General features: G+C 36.4%; 1 protein-coding gene across 15 annotated transcripts in view; it reads left to right on the top strand.

The window, feature by feature from the left end:
- STRBP (spermatid perinuclear RNA binding protein) overlaps positions 1–18862 on the top strand; it is a 124321-nt gene that overhangs the window by 37306 nt on the left and 68153 nt on the right. For 3 of the 15 annotated variants that reach the window (XM_070251732.1, XM_070251725.1, XM_070251728.1), the window contains exon 3: positions 2121–2209. The exons of 10 other annotated variants lie outside the window; for them this stretch is intronic. The gene's annotated coding sequence lies outside the window, so the exon portion shown is untranslated. Of the gene's footprint in view, positions 1–2120; positions 2210–2341; positions 2437–18862 lie in introns of all 15 variants that reach the window. 2 more of the 15 variants (XM_070251726.1, XM_070251729.1) reach the window with 1 other exon arrangement.

Genomic DNA, 18862 nt, shown 5'->3' with positions numbered 1-18862 from the left:
TATCCAGTCATCAGTTGATGGGCACTTAGGTTGCTTCCATGTCTTGGCTATTGGGAATAATCCTGCAGTGAACATAGGGGTGCATAAGTCTCTTTGAATTGCTGATTTCAAGTTCTTTGGATAGATACCCAGTGGTGGGATGACTGGGTGATATGGTGTTTCTGTTTTTAGTTTTTTTTGAGAAATCCCCATACTGTTTCCCATAGTGGCTAAGCCAGTTTGCATTCCCACCAGCAGTATATCAGGATTCCCTTTTCCCCACAACCTCTCCAACATTTGTTATTTTTTGTCTTAGTTATTATAGCCATTCTAATGGGTATAAGGTGATATCTTAGTGTAGTTTTGATTTGCATTTCCCTGATGGTCAGTGATGTTGAGCATCTTTTCATGTGCCTGTTGGCCATCTGTATATCTTCTTTGTAGAAATGTCTGTTCATATCCTCTGCCCATTTTTCGATCAGGTGGTTTGATTTTTTGTTGTTGAGTTGTATGAGTTCTTTATATATTATGGAGATTAACCCTTTGTCGGATGTATGATTTACAAATATTTTTTCCCAATTGGTGGGTCGTCTTTTCATTTCGATCTTGGTTTCCCTTGCCTGTAGAAGCTCTTTAGTCTGATGAAGTCCCACTGGTTTATTTTCCCTTTTGTTTCCCTTGTCCAAGAAGACGTGGTGTCCAAAATGATCCTTTTAAGACCAATGTCAAAGAGTGTACTGCCTATATTTTCTTCTAGAAGTTTTATGGTTTCAGATCTTACTTTCAAGTCTTTGATCCAATTTGAGTTTATTTGTGAATGGCTTAAGGTTGAGTGTTTTTTTTTTTAAGGTCATTTTTATTGAGGTATACTCACATATAGTAAAATCCACCCTTTTGGGGTTATACCATTCTATGAAATTTAATAGAATTTTTCAATCACCACACCACCACACAATCAAGATATAAAATGTTCCATCACTGCAAGAAGTTCTCTTGGGTTCCTTTGTAGTCAGTTCTCTCCCTTCACCTCCCGCTCGTGGGAACTACTGATATTTCTGTCTCTATAGTTTTGCTTTTTCCAGAATATCATATATTTGGAGTCATTAAGTATGATTCCTTTTGAGTCAAGCCTTTTGTTTAGCCCAGTGCTTTTGAGATTCATGCATGTTAATGTATGTATCAAGAATTCATATCTTTTTATTGCTGAGTAGTATTTGAGGGTATGGATATACTACAATTTGTTTATTCATTATCCAGTTGATGGATTTTTGGATTGTTTCTAGTTTTTAGCTATTATGAGTAAAGCTGCTATAAACATTTTCGTAGATCATATGTATATATGATATATAATACATATAAAAATATTTTTTTAAGGGTGGGCCTATGTCTTCATTTCTCTTGGGTATATACCTAGGAATGGGATAACTGGGCGGTGTGGTAAGTGAATTCAACTTTTTAGAAAGCTGCTAACCTGTGTTTCAAATTAGTCAGTCTTTTTTCTGATTTATCAAATGGGCTGTTAGTTGTAAGCAACAGAAATTGACGCTGGCAAGGAAACTTACAAATAGGATGTTATTAGGCGGCTCACTGGAGGGCTGGAGAGACAGGCTCAGAAGTTTTGTACCCAGGAATGTTATCCTAGGCACAGACACTAGAGTTTGAACTGCTGACACTATCAGGGAATGCTAGACACTGTAAGTAGAACTGCTGTCTCTGGAAACTGGATGAAGCTGCTCTGCTGCTAGCACTTGCCTGAATGGATTCTCTGAGGACCCAGCCTCTTTAAGTCATTACTTTTGAATCACCTTCTTGAGGTGGAGTCTGCCTCATAAAGTGGGGGATTCCCCAAACATAGGAAAGGGGGTTCAGATGTGGGGCTGTTAAAAGAAATGACACATGTATACCACAAATATCTACCTCTAGAGATGGTTGTGATTAGATAAAATAATTTCCTTGCAGAGTCTAGAACTTACTAGGTGCTTCCTACTTAGTAGAATGTAAATACTAGTTTACTTCCCTGTTGACTTCTTTCTCATCTATCTTTTTTAAGTAAATTTTTATTGAAGTATAATAAAACAGAGTAATAAATTATAAGTGTATAATGATGAGTTTTCATGAAGTGACTTCATCCTTTTAACCAGTGTCCAGAAGAAGAAATAGAACATTACCAGCACCCCAGAAACCTCTCATGCCCCACTCCTAGAAACTGCCTACTTCTTGCCTCCACCAGGTAACCACTATCCTGACCTTGACTAGTTTTCCCTATTTTCAAACTTTATATAATCAAAGCTGTAAGTTATGTTTTGTGTGTATGATTTCTTTCAACATTTGTGAGCTTCATCCATGTTTTTTTGCATGGCAGAAGTTGATTTCACATTGTTCCATTGTATGAATACAACACTATCCATTCTATTGTTGGTGGACGTACAAGTTATTTCCAGTTTTTGACTAATACAGGTAAGTTCTTCTATGAACATTCTTGCACATGTCTTTTGTTTACATATATACACATTTCTGTGGGTATGTAACATGGAGTGGAATTACTGGTCATGGCTTCTGTGTATGTTCATCTTTAGGAGAGAATGCCAAAAAGTTTTCTAGAATAGTTTTCCCGCTGTACACTCCTATCAGCAGTATGTATGAGTTCCAGTTGGTTACAGGTATCTTTTTGACATCTTTCTCTTTCAGTAGGACTTCGTACCCCAGTATGATACTTGTTTGAGTCTACCTAATCAGTTGCATGTATCTCTCTTTTATGTGATTAACTCTTTGGTATAAGATTTCATGTTTTATTTATCTCCTTAATATTACATACACAATATAGGAAATACGTAGTAAATGCTCAGTGAAAGGTGTATGAAGAAAATGAATAAAGAATATGTCTGAGGCCAGAATAATCTTGGCTTCTTTTTGGGAGAGAGAAAGAACTCAGTGATCTGACTGGAATTAGAAGTGAATGGTATATTGGAAACAGTGGTGATAGGGTTGAATCAAGGCAGATGGAATCTGGTTAGATTCTGTTGTAGGTAGTAGATAGCCCTTTTTAGTTCCTGAACTGGGAGAGAATTAATAAAAGCTATTTTGTTCTGTGAATAAAGAATTGTGTTTTTGTTTAAAGGTGTGCCCAGCTCTTAGGATACACTTACAAAGAAAGATTTGGGTCCATGATTTGGCACAGATTAGACAAGGCAAGGGCTAGTGTTTATTTGGTCTGCTTTATCTCTTATTTCTTAGTTTCTTCATAAATGGAGCTCATATCTATCTTACAAAGATTAGAACCAATATAAAAATCTGAGTAGATTTTTTTTTCTTACTCCATGTATTTTATTCTGTGGCAATCCAAGATTCAGAACTTTAAAATGTATGTTGTGGAGTATAATTTATGAAAGAGAGGAAATTTAGCTTGTCCCAGTGTAAATCCATGTGGGATTTTGACTGACTGTAGTGTCTCCAGAGTGGCTTGCCCACCTTCTTTTCTGCTTTCTTGTTGTTGTTCTACTCTAGAACCTTTGTTGTGTTTGTGTCAGAAATCAAAAATAAAACATTTATAAAGTGGCATGAAGCTTTTTGCCTCTGAAGGCATATACCTCAAAGAGATGTTAAACTTCTCTTGATGATTTTTGTTAATTATAAAACACATAAATAAATGTAAATTAATGTTATTATGAATCAAGATTTTTAGTAGAAGAGAAATAAAACCAAGAAGGAAAAAACCTTAAAATGAGTTGAAAATATCAATATGAACTCTTGATTTTAAAAATAAATATACTTACTTGCTCTATCCAGTGAAAGGGCCTAGAAGCAGATGAGCACACCTACTGCCTAGATAATTGGGTTTTCAGTACTGTTTCCCGCTAAAAGGAACCTTGGGGAAATCGCTGGTTCCAGGTTGTGGGGCAGGAAAAATGCTATCTGAGCCCAGGACATCTTTGTGTCAAAAAGCAAAGGAGTTATCAAAGACTAGCAGCTCATGTCCAAAGGACACAGGAGCTCACTTATAAAGGCTACTATGGGCCAAGTTTGAGACAACTTGAGCATGACAAAGAATGATGGTAATAGAAATTGAATTTTAAAATAATCAGTCCATAGTGTGAGAGAAAGGGGGGAGGAGGGAGAGAGAGAGAGGGAGGGAGGGAGAGAAAGAGCTCTTCTTTGTGTAAGATTGCAAGAAAATAAATGTAAGAGGAATGATATAATTAGAAAATCACCTTTTTGCAAACCCCAATGTAATAATTTGGTTAAGGCAAGGATCAATAGTGGATGCTAAAAAGGATATTTACACAGTCTTAAAGTGTCATGTCACAGATTACTTACTACTAACAAAAGGGAAAATAATTTTACAGTATGGGTATCATGGCATTCACACCTTAACCAAGTGATTAAACTTAGGAGCACTGAGCTGACATCAGGTTCTCCCTGACTTGAAGCAGTAAGAACTACATAACATCACCCCTGGTTGTATAATTGCCAGAAGTGAGGAAATAATCAGAGAAATCATAAGGAGCGGCATACCATAAGACAATTGATCTGGACTCCTAAAAGGAACACTGACAAAAACAAAAACAAAGATGAGGACACTGGGTGTTTTTTTATAAGCAGTTTTTTCCCCTTAGTTACTTTGGAAGTTATACAGCCTTTTTCAGTTCTTTTGGTGGTTTTCTTAGAAAATTCAATCATACGTCTTTGGCTTGTTAGTCTATTGTTAATTGATACCATTATACTTTGTCTTGATAATGTATGCATCTTAGGACACTTTAACTTCCTTTACCCTCATCTCAACTTATATGCAGTTATGGTTGTGTACTTTATTCTGTATATTTAAACCCCATAAGTCAATATTGTTAATTTTTATAACACTATAACTGTTAATATTCATTTGGGTTTACCCATATATTTGTCACTTTCTTTGCTCTTTTCCCATCTGGATCTCTGATCTTTTATCTGTTGTAATTTTCTTTGTGCTTGAAGAACAGCCTTTACAATTTCTTTTAGTACAGATCTGCTGGTGACTAACTCTCAGTTTTTGTTTTTCTGAGTGCCTTTATTTGCATTCATTCCTGAAGGCTATGGAATTCTGTATTGGCAGTTATTTTCTTTAAGCATATTGAAGATACCATTCCTCTGTTTTCTGGCTTCCATTGTAAATATTGAGAGCTGTCAGTCTGTCTCTGCTTTGAAGGTAATTTTTTTTTCTCTCATTTAAATTTTATGACAACCCTGTGAGATGTTGGTTTTATTTTTGTTTGTACTGATGAGCATAGAAACTCAGGACTACTTGCTAATGTCAAACAGCTAGCAAATGGTAGATTAAAATCCAGGTCTGTCAGACATCAATGCCTATGCTTTCCCCACTTTGCCTTACTGCCTCTCACTAAAAGTACATACTCATCTGTTCAGTATTTATCAAGCTCCTGTTATATGTATAACACTGTGCTGTGGACTGAGGTGGATACCAGATTTTCAGACATAATTCTTACCCTCAATTTATAGTTTGGAGAAAAGCATACCAAAAGCATTCAGGTTGCAGTATGAGGCAGTATATGATTAATATCTAAATGGTGATGGCTTGCAGTAATTACTGAGTTTATGCAAAGGGAATTTCACAGTTGGCTGGAAGTGTCAGAGAATGTCCTGTGAAGGAGGTGGAACTTTGTCTGAACCTTGGGCAGAATTGTTGAGGGTGGAGATTGTAGAGGCTGTTTTAGGCAGGGGTAAATCACATGAAAAAAGGCATGGAGTGCTAAATGATGGACCTGGGAGATGGCAGCAAGGTTGATTTGGCTCTAGTTGAAGTTTATACATGTTGCTGGAGATAAGATTCTATGTGAGGTGGTGCCTCATTGTGGAGAACCATAAATTCCTATTCTCTGTCTTTTAGGTTGCAGGGAGTCCTTTGGGGGTGGGGTGACACAATGAAAATGGAAAGTATTACTTAGAGGGTAAGAGCTTGGCTTGACTCCATGTTCCAACCTAAATTTCAATTAATAGCTCTGTCACTTCCTCACTTATATGCTAGTTAACTTTTCAAACCCTCAGTTTCCTCATTTGTGAATTCAAAATAAGAATAGTACTTACCTCATAGGGTTGTTGTGAGGATTAAATAAATTAATATGTGCAGTGTAGTTTGAGCAGTGCCTAGAATGTAGTAAGTACAATTTAAGTGTTAGGCGTCATTTTATTATTGTTGTTATTATGCGTGTTAGTAACCAGTGCCTGGCACATGGTTAATCACAGTTCTAGTCACCAGCAGAATGTATATAGGATTAATATTATTAACCAAATTATGTTTTCATACCTGTGCACCTAGGTGTAGGGAACGTAAAACCTTTAAAGTTGTATTATTGTATAGATAAGTCATATAATTCACTTAGGTCATTTCTCCATTGCATCATTTTTGTGATTACATGTCATTTTGTAATCCACTCTTCAGGTAATTCATTTTATCAATAAAAATCACAGTGAAAACACTCTGTGTTAAGAATCTGTAGTCAGAAGAGAGGGAAGGAGTTAGTGTTGGTTAAATCTGTGATGAAACAGTGTATTGTGGAAGAAGGCTATAAAGATACCATAGGAGAGATGTAGAAATTGTGCTGGTGGCTGAATTTACAAACATTATTTCTTGGTTCTGCCTAATTTGATCTCTTCGAGAAATGGTGTGCAACCTGAGGATGCTAACTAAGCTTCTGCCATAGGTATAAAGAATAAAAAACTGCTTTTACTTTTAAAATTTTATTCCAAGGGAAATTGTGTAAAGACATTGAAGCATCAGGACTGACAGACGAGAAATACATTTAAGTGAAGGCTCATTAATGTTTAAGAAGTAGAAAAGCAAACGTGTCAGAGACACAGTGTGGATTTGCAGTATTGAAATACCAGTGTCTTCAAATATTGTCATACAAGGGGATGGGAAATAATTTAAGAATGGACCCGACTTATATATTTATTTTAAGGTTAGACTAGGTCAGCATTAAATCAGTTGCCTTTAGTGACAATAGCCTAACAAGTAGCTAATTGTAATTTTAAGTGAGGTTTTACTTTATCTAGTGACTTGTTTAAAAATCATGTAGATAGGCATTAGATGGAATGATCTCACTAGAGAAATTGCCTTTCACATGCTATAAGTCTAGAGAAACTAAACATGGTGCTGTTTCTTAGATTGTATTTCAAATATTCTGTGATCTAATTACTAATGATTTGAATCTTTTTGTTTTAATTGGCAGCTTTTTTAAAAAAAGAGAATTCCTGTAAATACTGTCACATTTTTCCTTTTTTCCATATTCTTTGTGTTTCTTATATGTTGGCAAGGGAGTAACTGTGTGTGTGTTCTGTTAGTCTTGGAATAAGAGACTTTTTCTCTCTTCCTTTCCTTCTGGTCTGCTTTCCCAACCTTTAACAACCCTGTTAACAGATGGCCAATTTATCCTTCTACTCCATCATTTTGAATAACTGTTTTGAAAAAGACCAACTTCTAACAGTGACTTAAATTTTCTCCTGACAGCATCATTTAGCATTGTGTAACTCTTATTCAATATGACAATTTTGATTCTTGAAGCTCCTTTTATCTTTTGGGTTGTTTGTATCTATATATAATTCTGAATGGAAAGCCTAACCTTACCTTTTAAGTTTCTAGATTATTGTCTCTTCCTGACCTCTTAGCTCAATTTTCAGTTGACTAACAATATATTATGGAGCGGATAAGGCAGGTCTCTTTTAGTTGAGGGCACTTTAGTGTAGGGATCCACAGGTTTTGGCACCTAACAGATTTGGGTTCAAATTGTAGATGTGCCCTTGTAGATTTACACCACAAGATCAAATCTTGGACAAGTTACCTAACCATCTGAGTCTCAGTTCCTCAACCTTAAAATGGAGACTGATATGTGCTATTTACGTTGTAGGGCTGATGTAAATATTAAATTAGATGATTAATGTAGAGTGTCTCTTACACTCTATGGAACATGGGGCATCCAAAATGGAGGCTTAACTGCCAAAGTGATCATTTTACAAGATTGGTCATGTAATTGTTTATGATATGGCAGCAGTCCTTGCTATTTATATGAGCAGTTCTCTTAAATGAGTTATCTGGAAATAAAGCACCTTTAGAATGAATCATGGTCAGCATCTCAATTGAAACACACTATTAAGAGCTTGAATTTGCTTCTCAGCAAGCAAAGGGTACACAGTTACTGTGGTTGTAGTACCTCCTTGCCTAGATCCTGGTAGAGAGACAACCCTATGACAAGACTGTCTATTATGTTACGAGTCTACCTGTGCTATAGCTATTGAGAATGATGAGGAGCTGCTCATATGCCCCACCAGAAGTACCAAGACAGAGTCATAATTGGGTCATCAGTCATTTATTCGTTTGTTTATTCTTTTGACAAATATTTGAGAGCTTACTATCCAGGCACTATGAAATATATTAGGAATATAGCAGAGAACAAAACATGGTATCTGCCTTCAAGGAGCGTGTAGTTACGGAACTGGTAAGTGGTGAAACATAAGCCAAAACTAGTGCACTAGGAGCATGTGGGAGGGCTAATTAATTCAGTCCAAGCCTGGGCAAAGGGTTGGGAAGGAGTAGAAGTGGAGGTCAAGATCCCGGAAGCCTTCCTTCGGGGAGACACTGTCTAAGCTAAGTGCATTGTGAGGGTAGAAGGTTTAAGAAGTTAAGGATGGTGTTTTGAAAATTTCATTCCAAGAGTTCAGCATCTTATTTCTGAGAATAGGTTACTGAGTAAGCATGCTTGAGTCTAATTGCCAGCAGAAAAGTGGGAAGTCAGATTTTAGAAGTTCTTTCTTTCTCTCATTGTTATTGGAGATGAGAGTAGACCTAACTTTGTGGTCTAGAAAGACAGAAGTCTGGAATCTCACTTGGAAGCTGAGGACCTTCTCTCTCATAGAGTTTTAGAACATTTTCAACAATGTATTATGGAACTCTGCCTGACTCACTCTCACAGGTGGTCTGATTTGAATCCTGGCTTTGCCACTGGCTAGCTGCTTGATCTCAGAGAGGTTACTTCACTGCTCCAGACTACTGTTTCCTCTGTAAAATGGATAAAATCACATCTCCCACAGGGGGTTTTTGAGGATTAAGTGAAATAATGCATGTAAATTGGTTAGCCAAGTGCTTGGCATACGCTAAGGACTTGCCATTATTACTGTGGCATCATCATTATTACTGATAGGGATTGGTTGGGAGACCTTTACAGGCAGAGAGAATTTCGTCTATTCTGTTCTCCTGTCTTAATAAATTTATCAAGTTTTGATAAATGAACTTATGAATCACACACTGAATAACTGAGATTTAGTCAAGATTCTTCTTGAATTGCAGAATTTGTTGCAGGCTGAAAAAGTACTGGTCACAAGCTCTTGGTATTGTATTGCTGTCCCTTGAGTTCAGAACTCACTGTCATTGGTTAGGTAGGAAGGTTAATCTTCCCTGTTTACATAACACTGTACTTTTCAAAATGCCTCCACAACTGTTAGTCAGTTGATCCTCGCAGTAGCCTTGTGAAGCACAGAGGGCGGGAGGTATTATTTTTCAGGAAGCAGAATCCACAGGGCCAGGGGAAAGGCCTTTATGGCTGTTAGTAGCCATTCCAACATTGTAGCCCTGGTCTCCTGACTTATATTCTATTCTTTTTTCTTTAGTTTTCTGTAAAGTGCATCAGCAGACCTGAGTTTGCATTTAATTGCTGCCGTATACTGCTGGCATGATCTTGTAAGAGTCATAATTTATGTCTGATTTTCCATGTATCAAATGGTGAGAGTTTGAACACAGGATTGTCTGTGATGCTGAATTTACTTTGTGTAATACTTTGTAAGAATTGCTTTGTATAACATTGTAGGGGAATGTGTATTAAGATGCAAGTTTTTTCACTAATTGGTATCTTACCTGCTTAGTGATAATACAGTACGAAATACCCCTATTTCTATATTACCTTTAAGTTCTTATCCTGCTTCTTTGAGGGTGATATCCTTGATAGTGATGTGAGGGCTTCTGTCTTGGGGAACCTAGGAGATCTGGGAGTGTTTGACAGGTGAATGATACTTTACAAAATAGCTGAGTCCATTTTTCACACCATGACTTATGTTGCTTGGTCATTCCCCTTTGTCTTTCTCTCTCTCTCTCTTTTTTTTTCCCTGGGTTGGTATTACCCAGATGGTTGGACAATTTAAAGCTTTCCAGCAAATAAATAACATAATTTTAGAAGTTTGAAGTTTGTTTCCCACTGGAAATTCAGACAAGGGGACCCTTTTTACATATGAAGATCATTCTTCATGAGTGTTATCAGTTATTTATATACTGTTTTCCTTGCAAACTTCTCTCAGAGGTAGGTGAATATATAGTTCTGTAAATACCATATTAATTGGAAATTGCAAAATGCAGAAATTGAGTAGAACAAATTGTTTTTGTAGTCTTATTTTTTCCTGAAGTGTTAAAGAGATACATATGCATTTATTTACTGAGTGGTTGAGTTAGTTGTTATGAAAACTCTAATTTTAATTTGTTTGTTTTTGTGAGGAAGTTTGGACCTGAGCTAACATCCATTGCCAGTCTTCCTCTTTTTTTTTTGTTTGAGAAAGATTGTCTCTGAGCTAACATCTGTGCCAATCTTCCTCTATTTTGTATGTGGGATGCTGCCACAGTGTGGCTTGATGAGCACTGTGTAGGTCCACGCCTGAGATCTGAACCCGTGAACCCCAGGTTGCCAAAGCAGAGTGCATTAACTTAACCACTACACCACTGGGCTGGCTCCTAATTTTAAGTTGTATAATAACTGAGAAAACCTGCATTAAGGAAGAATTTTTCCATTGTACTTGTTCTTTTTCTGAACGGAGGTTCAGAAAAAAATACTGAGGTTGACTTGAAAGTCTCATTTATGAATAAGAAGACTCTTTTAAGTTGGCGTCTATAGTTTAAGGGTTAGATGGGAAACAAGTCATCTTATAAAAAGCAAGGATATTTTCTATGGATCATGGAAGTTTTAGTTCCCTTTCCAGTATGTAGCAAGCTAAGAGTACTTATTAAATTGCAGTTTCCTGAATACTGTTATACTGAATATACCATGAGTCAAATCACAGTATGTGACTTATACTCAGATGTAATAACTTGGATACTATATCAGCAATTCATATTTTTTAAGTTATCTACATTGGGAAAATAGTATAATAACTGTTTACAGTTGAGTGAATTTCACTGAAGTAAAAAAAAAATTATACTCCAATCAGGAAGACTAGAAGTCAATTTAGTAAAAAATTTAACATAGGCTAAGAAGCTTTTTAAAAAATTGGATGTCATGTGCACAGAATTGGATAATGGATTAGCCGTAATTCTTGTTTATGACATGCTTTCATTGGCCCATGTTTAGCCTGTTTTTATTTTATTTTAAAAAATTTAATAAGCCCCTGTAAACCCACCGCCAGAACATAAGGTAGCTCCTCATAACCTGTGTCTGACTTCATAGGTTCCCTAATCATCCCATCCCCATGCCGTCTCCACAGACTTCACAGCCTGATTTCTGTCTTCGTCATCCCCTTGCTTTCTGTTTTTGTCTAGCTTTATCACATCTTTATGGATTCTTAGAAAGTATATCTTTTTATTTTGGTTTTAATTTTACAAAAAAGATATTCTGTTTGTAGTGATTTGGGACTAGTATTTTTACTTAGTATTGTATTGCTAAGATTTATCTATATTGTTACATGTCACTGTAGTTCCTTCACTTTGTGGAATAGTAATCCATTACATAGTGTACCATAGTTTGTTCATTCTCCTGCAGATGGACATTTTACGTGTTTTCCAGGTTTTTGCTATTGTCAACAGTTTTGCTATGAACATTCTAAAACATGTCTTTTGTACATGGGCAAGTTTCTCTTCGTGTATACCTAGGAGTAAAATTCATGGGTAATGGAGTATGGGATTATTCAATTTGTGGAAATTATGCCAAACATTTTTTTCCACCATCAATCTGTAAAAGACCCTATGGATCCATATCCTTTCCAACACTTGGTATTGTAAGACTTTTTAATTTTTGCAACATGAATGGGTATACAATGGTATTACATTTTTACTGGTCTTGTGTTTTTCTTTTTTCCTTCTGTGAAATGCCTGTTCATGACTCTTTTCCGTTTTTTTTTTTCCCCTACTCATGGGTTGTTTGTGCTTTTTGCTTGGATTTTAAGTCATCTTTATCTATTTTTGATACTTTTCTTGGATGTATGTATTCCAAAAGTCTTTTCAGTTTGTAACTTGTCTTTTCACTTTCTTTAGGGTGTTTTTTGGATGACCAAAAGTTCTTGATTTTAATATACTCAAATATATTTTATTTTATACTCAACACTTTTGTGTCTTTAAGGAATTGTTTGCTTTTCTTTTTCTTATTTTATATGCCAACATCTGTTAACATTACAGCTGACATTTATTTAGAGTCCTGAGATTGCAGTGGTAGAACAACAGAGAAGGAAGAAAATTATTTAGGAAAATGAAAGCAGAACGAAAAGCATTTGGGAATATACCAGTGCATATAGCTACTCATCGCTCATCCCCAACCCACAATAGAAAATAAGCCTTTGGTAAAAGTTGGATTCACATTTGTGCTTTAAACTTGGGTACCTGAGTAGGGATCACTGGTCTGCTAGCATAATTTTTCCCTAAACTCTCACCAGCCTCTATGTTTCTTGAATGATTTACCCTTTCTCTGGACTTTTCATATATTTCAATTTTTCTTGTATATTGACTACTGGGAAAATGATTATGACCTTTGTGATACATTTAGACAAATATTAAAAGGATGTTACAAGAATATATTATACATATTGGAAATTATTTCTGTTCTTGAACTTTAAAACAATTGGGGATAAAATTTAACCTAAAGAAATTTGTATTGAAGCATTCTGTAGTAACGCATTTTCAAAACTTTTTTCTATACCCTGATTTTAAATTTCAAAAATACTTCACTTAAATGCTATTCTGCTATTCATTCAGCTTATCAACAGCATTTGTATGGCAGATATCCATATCTCCTGTCACTTCCATATATGTACTCTGTTCTCTGGCAGATTTGAGTTCTAGAATCCCCTCCCTTCCAGAGCACGTGTGCATGTGTGTCCAATCATGTGCCCATACACCCCCCTACACACACCATACTCTTTCACAGGCATTCTTTTATATGTTGTAAAATGTACGTGGAGAACTTCTTGTGTTTTATTAATAAGGGTATGATTATTGCCATCACAAAAATAACTTGTATTTGTGTAGTGCTTTATCAAGTGCTTTTATGTGCCTTTTCTCAACTTTAATCCTTGTGTAAAACCTGTATGATTGGCAGGGCGGGTTATAGTCCTACTTTAGGCTGTGCTAATACTGAGGCTTGGAGACATAAAGTCAGCACTATCCTGGTACGTTAAGTATTTTTTGGATGGATGGATGGATGGGTGGATGAATGAATGAATGGCTAGTTGTTCTCACCATAACACCCTTTAGATTACACCATACCTTCAGATTTAGCGGTGCCCCAACAAGTCTTCATATATCGTAGAAACTAGAATGTTTACTGACTTTGACTTCTGCTTCTGGCTACGATGGAGTCACTGGTTCTGAACTAGCTGTCCTGCCATAGAAAACCATGAAAAATGGACAAAATATATGGGAACTCTTTCAGGCTCTAGGAAACAGGCCTGTGATCTAGAAATTCATGCAATGAGCCCCACAATTGCCCCTGCTTTTTGCCTGAGAAAAATTTCCTGAGCTGGAGTCCAAGCAGAGCATAGTGGCCTAACTGTGCTGAGCTCAGAATTTGGGACAGCTAAAGTGGCTAGAATCTTTAAGGCAGGACGCTGGAAAAGAGGAAGCTGTATAAGAGGGGTTCCCAAATGTTTGTATGTGGGTCCCCTGTGAGTTCTTGGAAAAGGGTTGGGCTGCCCATGAGGGAGAAAGACTGGAAGGTTTATCAGAGTCCCTGCCCCAGGGTTGGGAGTGGAACAGAGATATTAAAGGTTGTACAGCTGAGGGATATTGGAGCTCAGGCAGAATTGAGAGGCCTGATTGACACCCCAGGCATCTGGGCGAAACACTGGAAAGACGGTGAGGTAAAGCACGGATGGGCAAACTCCGTCAAAGTTTTTTAAAACAAATCCATGACCATTCATTTACATATTGTTTGGCTGCTTTCACCCAATAATGGCAAAGTTCAGTAGTTGCCACAGAGACTGTAGGGCTGGCAAGCCTGCAATATTTACTGTTTGGCGCTTTGAGAGAAAGTTTTCTGACTTCTGCCCTAGAGTAAACCCTACTTTAGACCTTCCCATGACAAATCCTGTAATCAAACCCTGACAAAATCTGCAGGGGAGACAGAACTTGGAGGTTGAGATCTGCCAGGTTAGAGAGACTTGGGAAACACCCTGAGCTTTCCATAGGTCTGCCTGAAAGAAAGTATTACTTGACTTTTTATTTAAAATTAGAATGTTTATGAGCAGTATTACTTCCTGTGGTGCTTTGGGACCTTCATAACAGTGAGTGACTTTAGCGTGCACTCTCTAATACTTTGAAAGTCTTTGGTTATTCCCCTGGATGATTCTGTGTTTCATTTCACTTAAAAAAACCAACTTTATAATCTTTTTGATGAGGGAACTTTTTTGTATCTTCTGTCCAATATCAATATTTAGTTTAAATTGAAAAATTTGCTAATCTCTGAAGGCTAAGACCAGAGCTAAATGTTTCCTGCTTGAGAGGACCAAGCTTCCTTTTGTTTTGAATATTTTACACATGCGGACATAATTTTAAAAATATTTTGAAATAATAAATTTTTTTCAGGCATTTGGGTAAAGTATAATATAATAAATAACTATATACCACACACAGTTTTTTCACATGCTAATGTTTTGCCAAATTTACTTCAGATTATTTTCCTAAGAAATAGTAGCTCATATATGTACTGTCTGTGTATCCTTGTTCTTTTCCTTCTTTTTCCAGTAATAACCACTCCTCAATTTTTTGTCATTACCTTGAATGTTTTTATACTAAAAAAAGTGTGTATGTATCTATAAATTATATGTAACATTATTTTTTTATTTTCAAGCTTATATAACGGGCATCACTTTGTACATGTTATTCTGCAGCTAGCTTTTCCACTTAACATTGTTTTGAGCTTAGACATGATGAAATGTAACACTGTAGTTCGTTAACTGCACTATTTATATTTTCAGTCTTTTGTTGATGGACATTTAGGTTTCCAGTATTTCATGATTATAAACAGTTCACTGCTGTAGTGAACCTTGGTGTTATCTGTCTTTATGGTGTTTATGTGTTGGAGTTTCTCTAGATTATGTAACCAGAAATAGTACTGTTCCTTGTAGGAGATCCACATCTTTGACTATTAGTTATTACTAAATTGCTTCCCAAGATGGTTCTATGCCTTGATAATTTCACCTTCTTCGGTTTTGCACAGTTAAATAATCAGTTCTCTAAAGCAGACATGTTGTGCTTGAAGAAAATATGACATATGAAAATCTCATTTTACTACAGATAAATTGAAAGTTGGTTGTTTAGATTCTTGATAAATTTGTTCCTGTTTAAAAACCTTATGGAAATGTTCAAACATATGCAAGTAGAGAGAACCCCCATCGTCAATTTTCAATAATTATCAACATACAGTCAATCTTATTTCATTCCTCCTCATCCCCTCAACTAGATTATTTTAAAGAAAATCCCAGATTTTCATATAATTTCCCCTGTAAATGCTTTAGTATGTATCTCTATACAAGATATGAATACCCCCCCAAAGAAACCCGCACAATACCATTATCACCCTCTGGAAATAATTCCATAATGTTATCACATATTCATTGTTCAAGTTTCCCCACTTATTTGGCTTTTAGTTTTATCTACAATATTTAAAATATGATTACATTCTAAAAATGTATACTTTTAAGGAATAAATTTAATCTGTCTCATATAAAATTGTACTTGTAGATTTCTGGTTTATCATAGAATCATGTTTAAACATGTGGTACCTAAAAAGTAATATAAGTGTAATCCAACCCTTTTACTCTATAAATGCAGGAATTGAGGCTCAGAGAGGTTGAAGTTTGTTCAAAATTGGCTAACTCATTATTACCAGAGCTGGAATTAGAAGGCAAATCTTCTGACCCTGAATCCATTGCTCTTATACTAATTACATTGTATTGCCCATCTCATATTTTTCTTTAGTCCATTACTTCTATCGGTTTTCTAAATCTAGCATTTAAGTATTTTTTTTCCAATGGCTTTCCATAAATATCAGACTACTGTACTGTCTGTACAGTACTAATCTTGTGATTTACATGAGGGTGTATTTTAAAAGGAGTTTGTGAAAGGATTGAATTATAATATCAACACTTGTGCTGAAGATATTGAGCTGTTCTGAAAAGCTACTTGTTTGTTCTGACCTAGATACACAGTTTCCAACTGTGGCAGAGGATGCCAGAAAGAGGAGAATGAGTGTTGGCAAGGGTTTGGAAATTAAATTGTTATATTACTGAAGGATCTAATATATTTCTTATTTTTCAGCCCTGTTGTAGATGAATAATTTTCTGTACTGATGCACTGCTTGGTGAATTTATGCAATTTTTTTTGTAGTTGAAAACCTATTATTTATTTTGCCAAGGTGAAAATAAAATGACTTCTATTTGTTTTAGAATTGGTGATTTTTAACAATACTGCCTGTTTATAACTAGATTGTAGGTTCTGAGGTCGTTTTGCAAACCTAGCTAATTAAGAGAAATAATTGTGTCCATTCTATTTCCAGATATGTTTTCTTTGCCATGCTCTGTTCTGTAGAATGACAATAAAAGTCTTTTGAAAACCAAGGACACTATTTGAAGCTTGTTTACCAAGGTGCTGGTTTACGTTTCAGTGTTAAGTGTGCTGCATTGGGCACAGGAGGACAGAGAATACTTTGAATTCTTAACTGTTCCTTGGCACATTCAGTACTCTTTTTCGTTTTGATGACAATTGTCAGAAGATCTGTAAATTCTAAAAATAGTCTGATGACCTCTATCACAGCCTTTTAGTGAGAAGAAAATAAATAGCTACTGAGGCATGTACAGTTCAGGTGCTACTTCATGTTTGATCTTGATTTAAAGGACTAGATCTCAAGTGGAACTTTTAAAGATTGCTGTGCAAAATTAAGTAGACACCTACTCTTTGATTTGCTCGTGGAGACAGTGGCGTAAATTGGGAAAGATGCTAGAGACCCAGCCCCAGTTCTAGGGATGGCTCGACCAGTGTGTGATCATAGGCAAATCATTTAACATCTTTGTATATGTGATTTCGTATTTTCAAAGATTATAAAAGAAATTTATACCATTTATTCTGTTTTTCTCTACTTTTCAGGGCTGTCGTGAGCATTGAATGTTATGCTGAATAAGAAAATACTTTGAGAAATTCACTTGAGTTTCTACTTTGTGCCAGGCATTGTTCTAGGTATACAAAGAATAAGCAAAGTAAAGATGTCATATGCCAATAGTGTAAATCCTATAGAGAAAAATAGAAAAGGGTCAGAGGTGTGCTGGAGGAGGGGTTTCTGTTCTACATTGGGTGATGAGGGATAGGCTTATGTTAGGTGACATTTGAGCGGACACCTGAAGTAAGAAGAGTTATGTAGATATCTGGGGTAAACTAGCAAGTATAAAGGCTCTGAATGGGGGGAATGTGTGAATTGTTTGAGAAATAGCAAGGATATTAGTGTGGATGAAACATAGTGAATGAGAAGGGGAGCAATAGAGGATAAGGCCAAGAAGTTAATGGGAATCAGATTATTAGGGATTTATAGCCCATTATAAGGTGTTTACTCAGAGACTGGAAGCCACTGGAAAGTTTTGAGCAGAGGAATGACATGACCTAATTTAAATATTAAAGGGAACTCTCGATGCTATTGCTGAGAATAAACTCTAGGTGAGGAAGCAAGAAAACAGGGTAAAGGTGAAGAATTTGGCGATGGATTAGATGTGGGGTGGGAGAGGAAAAGAGGTGTCAAGGATGCTTCCCAAGTTTCTGGCATGCACTATTGGAGGAATGGAGTAGTTACTTTTTCTTGAGAGAGGGAAAGTTGGGAGGAGGAAAGTTTTTGTTTTTTTGGGGGGCGGGGGCAGGTCAAGAGTTGGTTTGGGACACATTAAATTTAAGATGTTTATTAGACATCCAAGTGGATATGTTGATTACGTATTGGAACGTGAGTCTGGAACTCAGGGAGATATAAATTTGGGAGTCCTCTGTATAGACCGTGTTTAAAACCTCAAGCCTAGATGAGATTGCCAAGGGAGTGTGTGTAAGATAGTGAAGAGATTGTGTGAGGGCTGAGTCCTGAGGCACTCCAGCATTTAGAAGTTGTGGAGATAAGAAAGAAAAGAGATGGCGGAGTAATTTATGAAGTAGAAGGAGAACTAAGAGAGTGGTAGACTGCATGGAAGACAAGGAAAGTAAAATGTTTCAAGTAGGGAGCAGTCATCTGTGTCACCTTTTGCTGAGAGATCGACTAAGATGAGGACTGAGAATTGTTCACAGCATTTACCACCATGAAAGTCTTAGGGGACCGTGACAAGAGCTGGTTCAGTGGAGCACTGGGGTGAGAAGCTGATTGGTGTGAATTTAAGACAGAAAAGGAGAAGGGGAAATGGAAACTGAAAGCGTAAACTCAAAGAATTATGCCGTAAAAGGGACAGAGATTTGGGCTGTGGGGAGGCAAGAGGTCAAGGAAAGTTATTCAGGAGAGAGGAGAGGGAGTGATTGCTGGACTGATATCCCCGGGTAGGCAGAAGCTGCTGGGATCTAGTAGGGTTTGAGTTGAGAGATTTTTGTTACATAGGAATTAGGGACAAGTCATTCATAATAACAGGAAGGAAGGAA

The sequence above is a fragment of the Equus caballus genome, chromosome 25 (assembly GCF_041296265.1).
Source record: "Equus caballus isolate H_3958 breed thoroughbred chromosome 25, TB-T2T, whole genome shotgun sequence".
In the NCBI taxonomy this organism is placed as follows: Eukaryota; Metazoa; Chordata; class Mammalia; order Perissodactyla; family Equidae; genus Equus; species Equus caballus.
The sequence above is the reverse complement of the archived record's forward strand: the minus strand, read 5'-3'. Positions and strand labels throughout refer to the sequence as shown.